The sequence below is a fragment of the Camelus bactrianus genome, chromosome 1 (genome assembly GCF_048773025.1).
Source record: "Camelus bactrianus isolate YW-2024 breed Bactrian camel chromosome 1, ASM4877302v1, whole genome shotgun sequence".
Lineage (NCBI taxonomy): Eukaryota > Metazoa > Chordata > Mammalia > Artiodactyla > Camelidae > Camelus > Camelus bactrianus.
In genome coordinates this window covers 76,023,276-76,040,893 of record NC_133539.1, presented here as the reverse complement: position 1 = coordinate 76,040,893, position 17,618 = coordinate 76,023,276, and the positions used below count along the sequence as shown (strand labels likewise).

At 36.2% G+C, this 17,618-nt stretch overlaps 1 long non-coding RNA gene across 2 annotated transcripts in view; it reads left to right on the top strand.

The window, feature by feature from the left end:
• Positions 1-15,988, top strand: part of LOC141577953 (uncharacterized) — a 370,166-nt gene extending 354,178 nt beyond the window's left edge. For both annotated transcript variants that reach the window (XR_012507631.1, XR_012507639.1), the window contains exon 5: positions 15,737-15,988. This is a non-coding gene — a long non-coding RNA (uncharacterized LOC141577953). The remainder of the gene's footprint in view (positions 1-15,736) is intronic.
• The last annotated feature ends 1,630 nt before the right edge of the window (positions 15,989-17,618 follow it).

The following is a 17,618-nucleotide window of genomic DNA, read 5'->3' as shown; positions in this document are numbered from 1 at the left end:
TACATTTATAAGAATACTTTATATTGTGTATCTTCATTGAGCTCAGCACTATGTGAAAAAGACCAAACTGTACACATTTTGCAAAAGAGAAACCAGATTCTGACATTAACAGCCTCGCTGACTCATACTTCATGGATGTATCAGAGGCAGGAATCAATTCCTGGGGACTGGCTTCCAGTCCAGCCATCATTCCGCTAACTGCTGCATAAGACAAGCAGAATTCTTCCCTACTGTTTACTTTGTCCTTAAAATCTCCCAATTTCAGGATAAGACACCTTTGACCAATTAGGTAAACTCTGATTAAGAAATTATTGATAATTACCACAAATTCCTAAACAAAAAATACAGAAAAAATAATTTTATGCTGTCTTTATTTTGCAAACATGTTCTCAGCAGAGGTTCCCAAACTTGGGTGAGGCTCAGAATCAGCTACAGGGCTTTTGGAAAATACAGATTCCTCAACAGCACCCAGACTTCTGTGTTGCTCAAGAATCTCTGTTTTTGTAAAAGCCTACAGCTGATTGTGATGCTCAAGTAATTTTGAGAATTGCTGTTTTAGAAAAAACGCTTTGAAGTAGTTTTAGAAATGTCCATTGACAGAGGAATTGATAAGATGTGATACACATGCGCACGCACACACACACACACACAATGGACTATTACTCAGCCATAAAAAAGAATGAAATAATGCCATTAGCAGCAACATTGATGGACCTAGAGATTATCATTAAATGAAGAAAGTCAGACATAGAAAAACAAATACCATTTGATGTTGCTTATATGTGGAATCTTAAAAAAAGGTACAAATTTTATTTACAAACCAGAAATAGACTCACAGACATAGGAAAAAAAAACCTGGTTATCAGGAGGAAAGGTGGGGGATTGATTAGGAGTTTGGGATTAATAGATACACATTACTATATATAAAATAGATAAACAACAAGGACCTACTGTATAGCACAGGGAACTACGTTCAGTTCCTTGTAATGAGCTGTAGTGGAAAAGAATCTGAAAAAAAAATGTGTATATATGTATTACTGATTCACTTTGTTGTATACATGAAACTAATATTGTAAATTGACTACACTTTAATAAAAAATAAGAATTATAAAAAAACCTGTCTGAAAAATTAAATAAATATATGCTTTATTTACATACCATAATCCACAAGTCTGAAGAAAATCCTGGTTTTATGTAAGCAGAAATTTATAGAAATTGAGACTTCTTGTTTGTTTGAGAAAAAGAAAGCATAATTATGAAGACAAAATCAGTTTTTAAAAAGAGTGTTTACTAAGAATGGGAAATCATAACAAATACATTTTTAAAAAATTTTAAACTACAGACATCTGCCTGACACAATGCTGTGCTTAACAATATCTGAAAATCACTTTATATTAGTTCATAAACATATTCCTCCTTTTTTTTTTAATAAAAGAATGTCCATTATGTGGATGTACCATAGTTTATTCAACAACTCACTTACGGATGGGCATTTAGGATGTTTCCCCTATTTTTCAATGCCTGTGAAAACAATTTTGTATATATGCATATTAAAACTACACTAAGATGCCTCCTCTCACCTGTCAGATGGGTAGAAATTAAACAATAACAATACTCTTTTGCAGGGCTGTGGGGACACACGCACTTTCACATGTTGTTGGTGAGAAATAAAATTGGTACAACCCTTATGGGATGACATGTAGCATTATCTAAAGTAATTGCATATGTGTTTACAGTTTGACCCCGTGATCCCACTTCCAGGAATTTTTCCTGAAGATACACTGCCAATAATACGAAAATACATGTACGCAAGACTGTGGTGTGAGGGTGTTCTAACTTCATTGATTTACATGTAGCTGTCTAGTTTTCCCAGCATCATTTTATGAAGAGACTGTCTTTATTGTATGTTCTTGTCTCCTTTGTCAAAGATTAATTGACCAAAAATTTGTGGGTTTATATCTGGGCTCTCTATTCTGTTCCATTGATCCATATGTCTGTTTTTGTACCAGTACTATGCTGATTTGATTTCTGTAGCTCTATAGTATTGTCTGAAGTCTAGGAGGGTTATTCCTCAAGCTTCATTCTTTTTCTTCAGTAATGCTTTGTCAGTTGGATCTTTTGTAATTCCATATAAATTTTAGGATTATTAAAAAAAATTTGCTAACGCCTATTGCATTACAAAATTGGTTTAATTTTTTTTTCTTCCCGATGACAGGCTTTGTAAATTATGAAAGTTAAGATATACATCTTTAAGATATATGATTCAATAAGAAAATATCAAGCCACTATTAATAGTTTAATTATATAACTGCACTATTTACAGTAACTATGAAATGTATTTTATGGAGTTAAAAATCATATAGGATTTGATAGTATATTTATCACACTTGGCAGAAAAAAGTCAGAATATTTCAGTTCTCTATTTTAAAAGATCTTTTATCAATTCTTAAGAAAGCTATAAAAAATAACTTTTAAACATATGAATAAATGTTCACTTCAGTCCTTCAAATGATGTTGGGAAAACTGGACAGCTGCATGTAAATCAGTGAAACTAGAACACTCTCTCACACCATACACAAAAATTAACTCAAAATAGCTTAAAGACTTAAACATAAGACAAGACACTATAAATCTCCTAGAAGAAAACATAGGCAAAATATTATCAGACATAAATCTCAGCAATGTTCTCCTAGGGCAGTCTACCCAAGCAATAGAAATAAAGCAAAAATAAATAATGGGACCTAATTAAACTTACAAGCTTTTGCACAGCAAAGGAAACCATAAGCAAAACAAAAAGACAACCTATAGAATGGGAGAAAATATTTGCAAAAATGGGACTGACAAGGGCGTAATTAATAGTATTTTCCAAGTAGTCAATCCTAAGTAGTGATATTTATTACAATATTTTAAAAAGTGTTTTATGTATTTGGTCATTCTGGTATCACTGTTTGAAATGATTTCTATAAAAGCTAGAAATGTTTCGCTGTCTTATGTAATATTGTGCTTATAAGGCCATAGAATAAGTGTGCTACAAAGCACTATTCCAGTGTTTTGTATTAGCATTTACTCGTCTTTAAAACTATCTATTGTTTGCTATTTATTCAAATAGTTTTGGTACCAGTAATTGCATGTTTACTTCTGTGTGTGCAAATGATGTTTTATGTTTTGTGGGGTGTACATGTGATCAAGAACCTCAATGTTTTCAGTCACAAACATTACACTGCTCAAAACTGATCTCGGAAGACTGGCTGTGAAACATGTAACAGCAATAGCTACTTTGTCTTTGAAGTTAGAATAGAAAAGGCAATTTTTATAGTCTCTTTGTTCATTTGTGAAAAATTGTGGTTTCAAACAAAATTTTCTGCAGTGCACTTTCAATGGAAAATCATAATGAATGATTTGAAGCAAACTGTGTTTTGCTAGAACGTGTTCCATTGTCGTAAGGATGTGATCATAATTTTCTAATAAACATAATAAAGCTCCCAAGTTTTTTATTTTTATACAATTTTTTAATTCCACAGGAGTAGTTTGTTTTATTGGGCAGGCCAGGGTTGCATTTGTTGCTTCTGAGTTGGAAACTTGAGATGAGTACTTCTTTTTTTATTCCTACTATTTTGATCAACAATTAAAATCTTCATTTATTGACGAAATTGCTTGATCCATTCAAGTTTTTGATGAGAAAAATTTTTTGCTCATTGTCATTGTTTTGATCCATAATTTTTAAAATAAGAAAGATTTTGTAATGTCCTACTCAAAAATGTTATGTGGTTCATTTATGAGAAGTCTTAATTTTCATTGTATTCAGTTTATTAAAAGTTCAACAAATTGTTTCTCTGGAGTTTTAAATTTTTTCTTTACAATATTTTCCTTTTCTCAGACCCAAGTATTTTGTATTTCAACCATGATTTGATGTATTAGTTGACACTGAGCTGAAAGATTAGGAAATAATAAAAGTTTCATTCAGAGTATATGGAATGTGATATATTTCCTTCAAAATGTAAATTAAAGCAAATGCAATAAATTGAAAATTTCAAAGATAATTCTTTTCAATAAAATATTTAAAATCTCTATTAAATTAAAGTCAAAGTATAAATCATATTCAATGTGTATTAGAATTTTAAGTCAACAACTGAATTTTAGAATTTAATTAAAAAATTTAATCTTGTAAAGTACTTTTATCAAAATGAAACTATTTGCAATTCTGTTTTCCAAGGTAAACAATCAGTATCTGAATACACATATGCAAAATTAGAACATAAATTGTCTAATATAGCAAAATGTTTTTCAGCCACTGTGTGCACCTGTTGCAAATGCCATAGTGATTTATCAGTAATTTCAGAAACATGATTTGGAACACTGAAAGAGGCTAAGAAATAGACATTTGGCACTACTTGGGAACTGATTCTTCATTATGCAAGAATCTAGTGCATTCATGCTCCCTGAGAGGAAGGATGAATTTGTCTTTGCTTTTACCCAGTGCTGCCATCACTCAACACTTCCTGGTCCAAAGCAATGTCTGTCCCCTTTGTCTGCAGTCACTCTGCAGTCACTCATGGAATTCTCCTGGTGCAGCAGCCTTTTGTTTTGAGGCCATGGGGAGAGATGTTGAGGAGCACCGCCCCGGGGCCTGAGCAGCCTTAGCTACAGTAGTGGCCTCATGTGTCAGTACATTTCTGTTGTACTTCGCTGTCACAGGGCTCCCTGAAGTGTGGGGCTCAAAGCAGAGCCTCTTGCCTGGATCTAAGCCCAGTAGTGGGGAATAAAGGGAAGAGAACATTCACAATATTATTTTGACTCCATATACTTGTCCCAGGAGGTCTGGAAGAATGGCTCCTTCCTTTTTAGTGCAAGCTGCCTTTAATGAAACAGCAGGATTGTTCCCACCTGGCCACCTTCTCTCACCAGATTATATTCTTTTGGCAAATATGTGTACTTTTACTTTGAATATGTGGGTGGAAGAAATCACATGCAAAATCAATGTTGCTTTTTTTGCAGATAATTGACATCATAGTTGGGAACAAATATTTTATAGTATATTGTATTAGCTCAACTGAGTACTCTGATGTCCTTGATCTAAAAAGTTTATTAATTAGGCAATTTGTTTTACTCAGGGATAAAAACAAAGAACATAATTATGCTTTATCTCTTTTGAAAGGTTCCCTGGCCCTTTAAATAAAAGCTGAACAGCTTTATTATTTTAAAGAACTCTAAAAGGAGAACATTTTAAAAATTAAAAAAAAAAAAATGTCTACTTAAGATGTATTCAGGTATCAGCAACCTGAAAAGAAAGATTAAAGCCAGTTAATTATTCTCCCAGGTGCTTTACACAGTGAATTCATTGGTTTAGGTTCAAAAACCTGGCTGGAGCTCATTTCTTTCAAGTGTCTCTCCTTTCTAGAACTTCAAACTCCTAATTAAAACAGTTTCCACTTTGGGTGATATTTACAAATGAGTCAGTGCTTAAGAGAATTGATTAATCTGAATTGGGAATCAGATGTCTAAGAGATCTGTCATTTCTTCATTCTTAAAAACTGCCAACTCACTGAGGGGCTCAGTTACTAATACATAAAATTATTTAAAATTTCTAATAATATTTCTAATTTGAAAACGTTAAGAATTAATCAGAATCCAAATGTGTACGGAACATCAGTCGTCACAGTACCAGCCTCCTGCTGACACACTGAGGACTGAGAATTTAGCCAGAAATGGAACCTGAAGTTAATATTTTTGTCATGCTAGTAGACAGAAATCGGGTAGAGTTGGTCTGCTCAGCAGAAGCAGAGGAAGGAAGGGCATAACTATTCGTTCTGCTGCTCCAGAGTCTGGCAGACTGATCCTAAGCTGGGCCAAATCTTTGTGGGATCCCTTGTGGTCCCCTACATTCAACAAGGCCCTTTATTCTAACAGACTGGAGAAACTGTTTCATGGTATTGTGCCTGCCATTGACTTGAGCTGTCACAAGGCTAAAAATCTGTGACCTATTACTGCTGTAGCAATAGTCTAATAAACCCATTGAATTTCCTTCAAATGTCGATTTGCAAGCCAAGGAGGAATTAAGGGGAAACCAGTGTACCTGGGGTACGTTTTAAGAGGCAGCATGAAAAAGTGAAGGGTAGCAGAATATCACCCAAAATACACCACTTTGGTATAGGATTATATTGAGCTGAAAGTAATTGAGAAGAAGCAGATACCAAAAAAGCTATCTGTCCTCCATTTGCCTAAAAGCAGGACATACATTTTTAAAGGTGTCTCCACTCCCCTCTCTGCTAGAAAGGACAGAAGTTAACCGCTGAAGACAACCCTAGACTTTTACCAGCCCAGAGACAGCACCAGAGTAATCTACACAACTGACCTTGGTAAAACTAGCCCTTATCTACCACTAGCTTCCCAATATATTTGTCTTCCCACAATTTGCCACCTCAAGATGCTCAGTTTTTCTCCTTTGTCTTCTCACTTTTCTAAAATTATTTTTTCGTTAAGATACTATATAATCCCCAGTTCTAATCCACCCTTTGAGTCACTCACCACTAAATGCTCCCATGTGTCCACAAGATGCACATGTTAACAAAACTGTTCTTCTCTTATTAATCTTTCTTTTGCCAGTCTAATTTACAGAGTCCTGGCTGGAGAACCTAAGGTGGTAGAGGAAAAGCAAGTTTTTCCTCTCCTGCGGAAGAGTCAATAGTGTACTACATTTGAATTAAGAAGATGTGAGTTCAGTTTTCGACTCTGCCACTTAGCCATGTGATCACAGCCACTCACTCAGTCATTATGAGCCTCAGTTACCTCATCTGTAAGTTGGAAACAGCAAGAGCTGTTGTAAAAGATTAGCTCATGCACATAAAAATACTTTATAAACTTTAAGTGATAAGCTTAAGTGTTTTTACTTCCTCTCTTGAAGTTCCTTAAAGGCAGGGGTTGTAGCTTATTCAGTGGAAAGTAGGTTTATTGTTGTAAGTAACTATCTTTGGCAATTCTAGGGTTTGTTGTTAATCACACTCTTTCTGGGACTGTTGCACCTCTTTAGACTTACCTTTGTGGTAGCTCTTCCCATCTCTCAAAATCTGCTTTTGAGAGATGTACAGCTCTGCCCTCTTGCATCTTTATCATAACACAGGCAGACTCAGGCTTGAGACATACCAGAAGTTCAGTGCACTGGTCACAGGGAAAGAGCATGCCAGGCTTAAATCTTTTCCAAGGAAAGTGGTGTAGCTACAGATGGTGAGCCAGACCTGGAATGAGTGTCCAGTGATTAAAAGAGGGTAGCAAGTTGGCCTTGCTTCAAATGAATATGCATTGTAAAAAAGAATAAAATAATGCCATTTGCAGCAACGTGGATGGGCCTGGAGATTGTCATACTATGTGACATAAGCGAGAAAGAGAAAGAAAAATACCGTATGATATCATTTATATGTGGATTCTAACAAAGAAAAAATGGACTTATTTACAAAACAGAAACAGACTAACAGACATAGAAAACAAACTTATGGTAACCAGGAGGGAAAAGTTGGGGGTGGAGGGCTAAATTGGGAGTTTGAGATTTGCAGATACTAACTACTGTATATAAAATAGATAAACAATGCCCTACTGTACAGCACAGGGAACTATATTCAATACCCTGTAATAGCCTAAGTGAAAAAGAATATGAAAAGGAATATACATATGTATGTATAACTGAATCACTATGCTGCATACCAGAAATTAACACAACATTATAAACCAACTATACTTCAATTTTAAAAAAATGCATTGAGGAAGTTTCCAGGAAATGGAATAACAAAGCCTGGAGTGGCAGTAGTCACAACATTTCCAGACTAGCCAGCAGCCAGAAGTAGGAAGTTTGCTTTCGGAACCAGGTCATAAGGAACTGTATGTTTCTTATGGGCTAGAGTTTAATTTTTCATGTACGAAGTTAGCCGAAATTTATTTTACTTTATTCTTAACTTAAAGTTTTGTCCAGTTGTTTCTTGTCAACATGTTCTGGAGTAGATTTCTAAATTATAAAGTTTGCTTCTATTTTATTTGTCTTTAAAATATTTGTGGTCTATTCATCAATAACTGCTTCCAAATTTAATGATTTTCGTCCTTGATTTGTTTATTTTATACGTCTAGGTTTTGTTGAGAAGTATCTTATCTCTTCTTCTTTTTTCTCACGTTAATTCTCATGCATCATTTTATGAGAGACGTATGGTTTGATTTTGCTGTTACCTGCTGTGAAAGCTTCTCTCTTTCATGAGGGTGGTTCAGCCTGCTTACAATTATTATATCTGATATTCTGGTCTTAATTTGCTCGTCTTTTCAAATGCTGTATACCTTACATCCTTCTTTGTTGTTTTCTTTTTATATACAGATGGTATTTCATTTGCTGTTACTTTTTTCTGTAACTTCAACAGCAAGCTCTGTGTTTCACAGTTCTAATAGAGGGAACTCCTTTGTATATTGCAAATGTCCATGTTTCTCTAATAATCAAACTCAAGGATTAAATGACACATTTTAAAATAGTCCATAATGAAAATGAGGAATTTATTTCACTTTAGTTCCTTCTTACTCTCTCATTCCTCTGCCGTGATTTCCTTGCCTCACGATTTAGTATCTGTTTGTATAAGTAGAATTTAGATGATTGTTAGAACATCATTCTTATATTACCTATCTTTTATTTTAAGAAACACCTTGATATTTTACTTTATGACAATATATTAAACCTTTAATTAGATTTAGCTCTGTGTTTAAGATGTTTGAGTGCTCATCACTCACCGTCTTTTTAAGCAGACCCATAATCTTGAACTCTTATGTTGATCATCTTTCAGTAAGCTGGAATATACCTTCAATAAACTTTTCTTTCAAGAAGGGTTGGTAAGTGATCTATTTCCTGAGTCTTTCTATATCTGAAAGTGTGTCTGAATCATCTTCATCTATGAAGAGCGACTTAACTGTGCATGAAATTTCTTGCCAACACATGTTCTTTACTTCCTCAAATGTGAGTACATGTAATTTTATTTTCTTCTGCATTTATTTTGCTGAGGAGAAATTTGAGGTTTTCTTTTTTTATGATAAGCAGTGTTTGAGTGTATTTTTCTTTTTTCTATTTTTTTATTCAACAAATATTTATTGAGCAACTGGTATATGCCAGGCTCTTTTCTTGTCACTGGAGGCCTGGTGGGGAATAAAGTCAATAAACACTCCTGGTTTTGTGGGGTTACATTTTTTTTTTTCCTCTTAAATGCTTACATGATTTAAAATTTTAATATTGTATTTAATTTTCCATTCTTGAATGTATCTTATTTGAACTATCTTGCTGTTTTCCCTAGGACTTAAGCTAAGGCAGCTTTCTGAAAATGGCAAAAACAAATGTATTTTCCCGCTCTGGACTTTTTTTTCTACTTATGCCTCAATTTTTCAAGTTGCCTTCCTGGGAGAACCTAGGATTCTCAGTTGCATCTTTATTCTCCATTATTAATGTCATCTTTCCCCTGAAAATTTTTATAAACTCTTCATGTGCTTTTGCATTTTAAGAACTCTACAAATTAATTACTTTATATAACACGTTAGATTTTTGAGTAGCTTTGCTGTTCAGTGTTTCATTTTCAGGTTTTATTTCTGCTTGTTGTAGTCTCAGTTTCATTGCAATTCTTCATGTTCACAGTGAGTCTCTTTTTATCTCTTCCTGTTGCCTTTTTTCCCTCTGCTGATTCATTAGTGACTTCTGTCACTTTAAATTTTGTTTTTGAACTAAAATGTATGTACAGAAAAGTATACATATCAGATTTTTACATCCAGGTACATCACACACACACCTGTGTAACCAGCCCAGGTTCAACATTCAGAACAGCACCAGCTTCAGAAACACCCTTCATGCTCTTTCCCAGTCACTATTCTCCTCAGAAGTCACCCTGTTGCCTTTTCATTTGGTGTGCTTTACTTTCCTTATCATTTCTTCTTTTTTAAAAAATAGGTGTCATATCTTCTTGTATCTCAGGGAGGATACAAAATATTACTCTAAAATTTTCTCCAGGTTCCTGCAGTAGGATTCTCTTCAGAGGCTTGCTCCTTGACTCAATTTTCATGACGCTTCCTTTCTCTTTCATTAGTCTTTTATCATAGTCCCACCCCCTCTTTTTAGGAAATGGGGAAAAAAATCTGTCTGAACTCATGGTTAGCTCAGATAGGATATCTGGATTTCCCATGGCTTTCCTATTAGTAAACCACCTGCTGGTTGAATCCGTTTCTCAGGTCTTTAGCTGATCATCAACAAAACCTAACCGTTCTTCATCTAAATTTTTTTTTTTTTGCCCAACAGTGGCGAGATTTCCTCATTATTCCCACTGCCTTTCTGTGATGCTATGAACTAATAAAGGACTCAAAAATTAGAACTTTTACTTATACCCTGCCAAAGTTCAGTCTTTAAAAATCCTGCCCGCTGCATTTGCTTGTTGGATCCACACATGTCAGGGTGTATTCTGCCCCGCTCTGCCTTCAGTTTCTAGATCACCCAGCTTCTATCTCCACTCTACCAATTTGCAGTCTTGAAATTAATGTAGAATGATGAGGTTCCTGAAACAGTAGTCCTCTGAGCACTGCTAATTGTGATAGCCACAAAGAAAAAACTGGTGAGTTTAGAATAATCCAGGGCCTGCCTTCTCAGAATGTGGCCTCCTGAGCAGAAGCATCAGCATTCAACCAGAGTTTAGGGCTCACCCCAGACCCACTGATCAGAATCTGCTTTTTTTGCAAGATGCCTAGAATTCCTATACACACTAAAGTTTGATTAGCACTGACTTCAGAAACTTTTGAAAAAAAATGGTGCCTTCCCTTATCCCGTAAGTTTTTTAGAGTGAAACCATGTATTAGTATTTTATTACTGCTATAACAAATTACCACAAACTTAATGGCTTGCAACAGCACTGATTTATTATTTCATCGTTCTGTAGGTCAGAAGTCCAGTGGGCTCAGCTGGTTTCTCTGCTCCAAGTCTGCAAGGCGCATATGAAGTTGTGGGCGGGGCTGCTTTCCTTTTCGGAGGCTCTGGAAGAGATCCCTTCTGGGCTGATTGACGCTATTGGCAGAACTCGTCTCCGTGCAGTTACAGAGCGGAGGACCCTGTTTCTCTGCTGTGGCTGAGGCGCATACTCGGTTTCTAGGGCCTCCTGCATTTCTTGGTTCCTGGCCTCTGTCCTCACAGCCGGTGATAATGGATTGAGTCCTTCCGGTTCTCTGGGTCTTTCTGATCTCCCTTTCTGGCTCACCTGCCCTGGCTTCTCTTCTGCAGTATATCGCTGACCCTCTGCTTTCCTTGTCTGCTTTCAGGGCCCATGTAATGATATAGGCACACCTGGATAATCCAGGATAATTTCATTATTTTAAAATTAGTTGATTAGCAACTAGACTTAATTTCATCTGAAAAATTCCCTTTACATGCTTACATTAGAGTTTGATGAGATAATCAGGGCATGGGAATGTTGTGTGTATGTGTGTAATTCTGCCTACTTCAAGCCATCTTCTGGGGCTTCTAACATGTGACCAGGGTTGAGAATCACTAGTACAGACCTCAGATTTCTGCTCTAGGAGGACAGCAGTAGGTGTTCCCCACTGTCTTTCAGCAATGTTGGAGTGCTTTTTTCTAGGAAGTTAAAAAAAATACACACACACACACACACACATACTAGTTTTTTCTCTCAATTGACATTAGCTTTATTTATTTTTGGAAGGGATGTCTCCAGTGGTGGTTTGTAGGTGTTTGCGTTTGGACAACATCACAGACTATCTGTGTGTGGGTGTCAGCCTAGCGGGAGTTGGGGAGAGGCAGTTATCAGGCTAGCCTGGTGCCAAGTTAAGCCAGAAATCTCTACTCCTTATTGAAGCTGAGATTTTGCTACTTTAATTTTGATTTTCCATTTTTCAACCACGAAAATCAGGACTTGAAGAGATTAAAGGCTTTTTGCAAAGGCACATATATAGCATGAAATGAGTTATCTGGCCTGCTAAAAAAAATCAGTCTTTAACATTTACCTTCTGGGGAAATGAGCTATATGTTGTGCAATTTACTTTTATTTCTTTCGAATCACTAATATGTCATTTTAACTTAAGGGGAGGAAGTAAGTGATCCAGTCTATGCATTTCTGACCAAGCTTGTTACATTTCTGTGAGGATAAGGCGTGTTTGCAGGTGATGAACCTCTGTGTGCACTTGGTGGAATAGTTATTAGCAAAAGAGGGAAAGGTTAGGTTTGGATCCAGTGCAAAAGTTCATGGTGTTGAGAGTTGAGATTTCGTAACCCAGGGTCAGGATTGAGCTATTCCAAGTCTCTGGCTCTTAGAGACAGAATTTTCAGAGAGTTATGTGTATTTTTACTTTTTAAGAACTTTGATAGAAAAATAAAGCCATTTTTCACGGTCCCCTTTTTCAGTGGTAAGCCCTGTTTAAGTCATGAGTGTCTGTTTTTGCTGAACAATAAATTGGCAGAGTTAATCAGTGCCAATTCTTAATTATCAGTGGTAACAGAAGAAGGGGAAACTTTAGACACTTAGAATCCCTTGATAATAATTTTAGCCATGCATATAAAAACTAAACTGATTCCTTCATTCCTGGTTCTTGAGGCCAGGCCTGTTCACAGGCCCAGCCTGCTTATATCTCACAAATGCTAGCTCATGACTTTGGAATAACTCAGACACTTCTGATTCTTTTCTTCTGGTTTCTTTTCCTTTACTCTTGTCTCTATGACCCTGAAGTTCGACTTCATAATTTACCATTAGATTTCAACCTCTGGTCTCCCAAAGTGAAATGATCTTTCTGACCCTCTCTCGTCACCATGGGCCTTGGCACTATTGCGGTTTTCACTTATTAATTTCTCATGTGTTAGTGTCTGTCTCATTTTGTTGGTGAGGACTTCAGCTCCCCTCCTGCTTACAGCAGGTCACCCCAGAACGGTGGCTTGGCTTGGCCAATTTTAGCCACTGTTTAAAAGGTAACAGTGAGGAGCTATTCAGTCATTACTGAGCAGTCACTAGAATTAATAAAATGGATGTGAAGTTTATCACTTTATTCTTGTTTACGTCTTCATTACTCTACCCAGAAAGGTCAAAATACAGTTAGTGAGATATTTGGTTTAGAAAACAGCAGTGCGGATAATAGCCACGTTGTATAACTGGCTATATTCTATCTTATAATCATAGAGATACAGCCTAGGCTACCATTAGAATGGAACCTTAAAGTCATGATTTTAGAGCTAAAAGGGATTTTAGTGATTTAGTAACCTGGTCTAGTATTTGGTTCATGAGAGTTCCTTGAGATGCCCCCCCCACCCCACCCCCTAAGGAGCTACCACAGGAAGTTAGGGTGGGAGAAGGGGAGAAGAACAGAGGGGTAAACAAGGGGAGAACCAGGAGGGTGAGACCCCTCACCCCATTTCAATAGCAGCATCTCAGCCGTTACCTGTTTTACTCATGTAAATTCTAAGAAATATTTTTATTTGAACAAAGGCTATTGTGAATTAAGTACATTGAAAACTGGATCTGCTTTAATCCATCATTCTCCACTCGATGAAATAAAGCCCAGAGAAGTGAAGTGGCTAAGATCATGAGAAGGCCAGTCTCTCAGTTCCTATGCCAGTTTGCTTCCCACAGTCAAAATCCTCATGCTTCTCTGGGTAACCTAGTAAATAACACTATGTGGAGTTCACATTTACAAATTGTTGAGCAAATCTTCTAATTTTATGTTTACATACATGCAAGGTGAAGAGAATACCAGGAAATGAAATGTGTTTCCAGACTTTAAGTAGTTCACTGTTTAATGATAGAATCTGTTTTTGGGGAAAAAAAAATCACAATACCCAGGAATCACAGGCAAGACTGAAGGCAGTTTCATATAATTTGTTTCAATACAATTTAATCAATTTAATACAATTAAATCAACAAATATTGTGACATGAATGAATGAATAATGTTACCATGTAATATTTAGTTCACATTTAGTTGGTAACAATTTTTATAGTTGTCTACAATAGCCTTAGACATGGAATTGTAAAAATTAAATTATAAACATATTAGGTGGTAAATGCCAGGATTTTATACATTTCCATTATTGGAAACTATGTCATATTTTCTTTTTTCAACTTGTTCTCTATTTCCTGAAAATATTTATGAAAAATAACAGTTGATCACCTCTAAATTGCATCTCATATTTCAAAATATATGACGTTGAATCTTGACTCAGTTGCTATCGACAGTTAATTTACATAGTTAATTCCTAAGTACGGTGGACTCACTTGGTAAACATTTTGTATGTAATCGTATGTATTATAAGTATTGCTATAACACTGATTCATTTACTAATTTAACAAAGAATTTACTCAGATTTTGCTGCTTCCTGTGCTGAGAACTAAGTTCTCTCCCCTCAAGGGGCTCACAACCTAGTTGTAGGTTCTTCTATCTTACGTTTTTCTTCTCCAGATAAAAAAATTGAATTGTGCACCAGAAAAAAATATAGTATCAACAAATCATAAACGTATAAATACGTAATGAAAGAAAACACTCTCATTATAAAGCAATCTTCATTCCAAAATAAAATACACCATGGATGCCTTTTGAATTAGTAGAGAAAATACGCTCTTTTGCTGTACAAACATACAGGGATAAACCCTACAAACTGATAGAAGATATTTAAAGATTAAATATCTTAAAAAATAAGTATCTCTAAAAAATAACTATTATATGAAATGAAGTCATATGTTGGATAGGTTTACCAGCCACCAAGCTAAATGTAGGAGCAACAGAATCTCTGTAACTCAAAATGAAATCAACATATTCGCTTCTTAGTGAAGGTGGCAAAGGGAGCAGTATTGACTCATTTGCAAACTTATACATAGTAATTTCTCTTTTCCTATCTGCTCTTTCTCACCTCCCTAATGTAGCATCATCTAGATTGCCTCAAGGTAATCATGCCCAGGAGGCCGCTTTGGGGGATATTATCAGGCCTCCAGTGAAGGGAATCAAGCTGATCAAAGGAAAGGAAGTGATGCATTGAATTGTTTCATAATGACATTCATTTCTCAGTGACCTTCCACCAAGCGATCTGATTTTTTTTTTTTTTTTTAATAAATCAGCACAACATGCAACTCTCAGTCTCTCAGTGATTGCGGAAAGAAAAAAAAAAAAGTTAAGTGTTCGCAAGGAGGCTTTCAACGTGTTGTCGCCTGGCCAGAGATTTAGGTCATGAGAGTTGAAATAACTCTGAGCCCTGGTGCCCTGCACTGCTATTAAACACCAGTTAGTGTGTAGATGTGTCCTCAGCTGGCAGATGAAAAGGTCTAAAGTTCAGATTGTTAAGTCATAATGAAGCCACAAGATCCATGTTCTTTATGAGAGAAATGTCAGCTCTGGAAAGTCTCTTAAACTGTAAAGGACACTTCATTACATAGAAGAACTGACTTAATATACTTTGCAAATGGCTTCATAACATTCAATTTTGAGAATCATTTCCATTCTTTTACTCACAGTACATAGGGAAATTAGCTGAAATATTTATCTTAGCTTCTCTCTAAGTTTTATAGCACTAGTCAAAAACTAATTAGACTCTGGCAATTAAATCCTGCATGTAAGCTTTTCTTTTTTCTCAAGGAGTTTTACTTGTTATGCAACTTCTTCTATTGCAGAGAGTGGCCTATTTAACTTAAAGGATTCTAGTTTAATTTTTTTAAATGCCATCAAGCTTATTCAGTTTTTTTTCCTTTTGTATCTAACAGGTACTTAGGGAAAGAGAAAATGGAGGAGGTCAATGACCACAACAAGTAAGCATCTAATGAACATGATCCAGAGTAGGAAGGAAGATTTCTCATCATGTCGGGTCCCTGGGCAGGCAGGATCCCTCCCAGAGATGTCCTGCAAACCTCCTCTCTACCTGACAAGGCAAGGACTGCTGTGGGGCCAGATCAAGTATAATATTAATCTGTAAACTCAGGGCGAATAGGTGTCCCTTCTTCCCTGACAAAGAATTTCAAAGTGTGGCTGTCTGCATGGCTTGCTCCCCTGCGAGCTCTCCCTTTTGGAATTGCTCGATCTGGTTGTTGGTTCTCCTTTTGTATGGTAGGTGGGTCTTGGGCTACTTCCCAAAGGAGGGGACCCTCCTGTATTAGAAAGTCTCAGCCGTGTATGAGTTAGTATAACTCTGCTCTTAGCCCAAGATACAAATGCTTCCCTTCCTTTGATGCGTTTGCGTGTGTGTATGTAGGGGAGGGGATTTCCTAGAGCCATCTGAGTGGCAAGATCAGCAGGGCAAGATTAAGATGTAAGCCTGTCATAAATCTTCCAAGGAGCCTTTATTTATTTATTTATTTGGGCTGGGTTTTAGACTAAAGGCCAGATATTTTCACTGTGGCTTTCCAGTGACTAGGTCTATCTCACCAGAGCTGGGAGGTTTCAGAGAAGGGTTTGTGGTGTGATGATAGCCACATGAAGATATTTTGAAGTAATGGGTCTTCTATTCAAATTTCCCTTGGGAATACTTGGTAGGAAAATACTTGCTAAATATTGGAGACCTGGAATCCCAAACATCTCTAACTGTTTCTTGAGAAATTTGAACAATATTAATTGTCCCAGCTTTAAAATCAATGGAAACAATGAAAAAACATATTACCATAAATGATGCTAGGTACATGCTTGATTATTGTTAGAGTCAGTCTGAATCAGTGAGTGAAGGCCACTTGGTTATAAACACACATATATGTAGAAACTAGAGTGAAGTTTTGTAGTGAAATATATTAGGAAATACAGAAAAGACATTGGCCCTGTTTTCTATACATTTATAACTTAGTCATAGATTTAACTGAATATAAGAATGGAAAGAGGCTGAGAAGTCAAAGTTAGAAACATCCTCAAGTTTAGATACTGAAAATTTTTATTTATCTACTTAATCATTAATCATATATTTCAGTGCCTTCTCTTTCAAGGCACTACTTGATCCTGTGACTGATGTAGAGGTAAGTCAGGCATGGTTCAAGGAGTTACTTGTCTGTAAAGGGAATGAAATATTTACACAAATAGTAAGACTACATGGGGGAAATACAGACCAAAGACTGTGGAAGGAAGGAAACTGAGCCAGGCTTTGAAAGCTGAGTCAAATAGAGAAGGGGCATTTAGTTAAATATAATGTGTGTTGAGCCTATTTGTAAATGAATAGCATTAACGAATGTCAGCAATTTTTTTGAAATTTAGGAAGATCTGTTTGGTTTTGTGTGGTAGGCAGAATTCCAAGATGGCCCCCAAGATTCCTGCTCCCTGGGTTCATGCCCAAATGATCCCCCTTAGAGTATAAAAGGAGCCTGCAAATACAGTAGCTGTCATTCTGTGATTAGGTTACAGGACACGAAAAAAGATGCAGGGATTTTTGCAGATGTAACTAAGGTCCCTAATTAGTTGATTTTGAGTTAATGTGCTGGCTTTCCTTTTTTGCTTCCTCTTTTACAATCACTTTTCTTCTATTTTGATAAAAAAAAAAGGTCAACTCCCACCTACCCTGAGTCTTACTCTGATAAACTACCCTGGAGTGAAAATACTCTGAGGTGCCAAACAGAAAACAAAACAAATGTTTGAAACACTGGGGTTGACCAAGCCTCCTGTAATCATGTC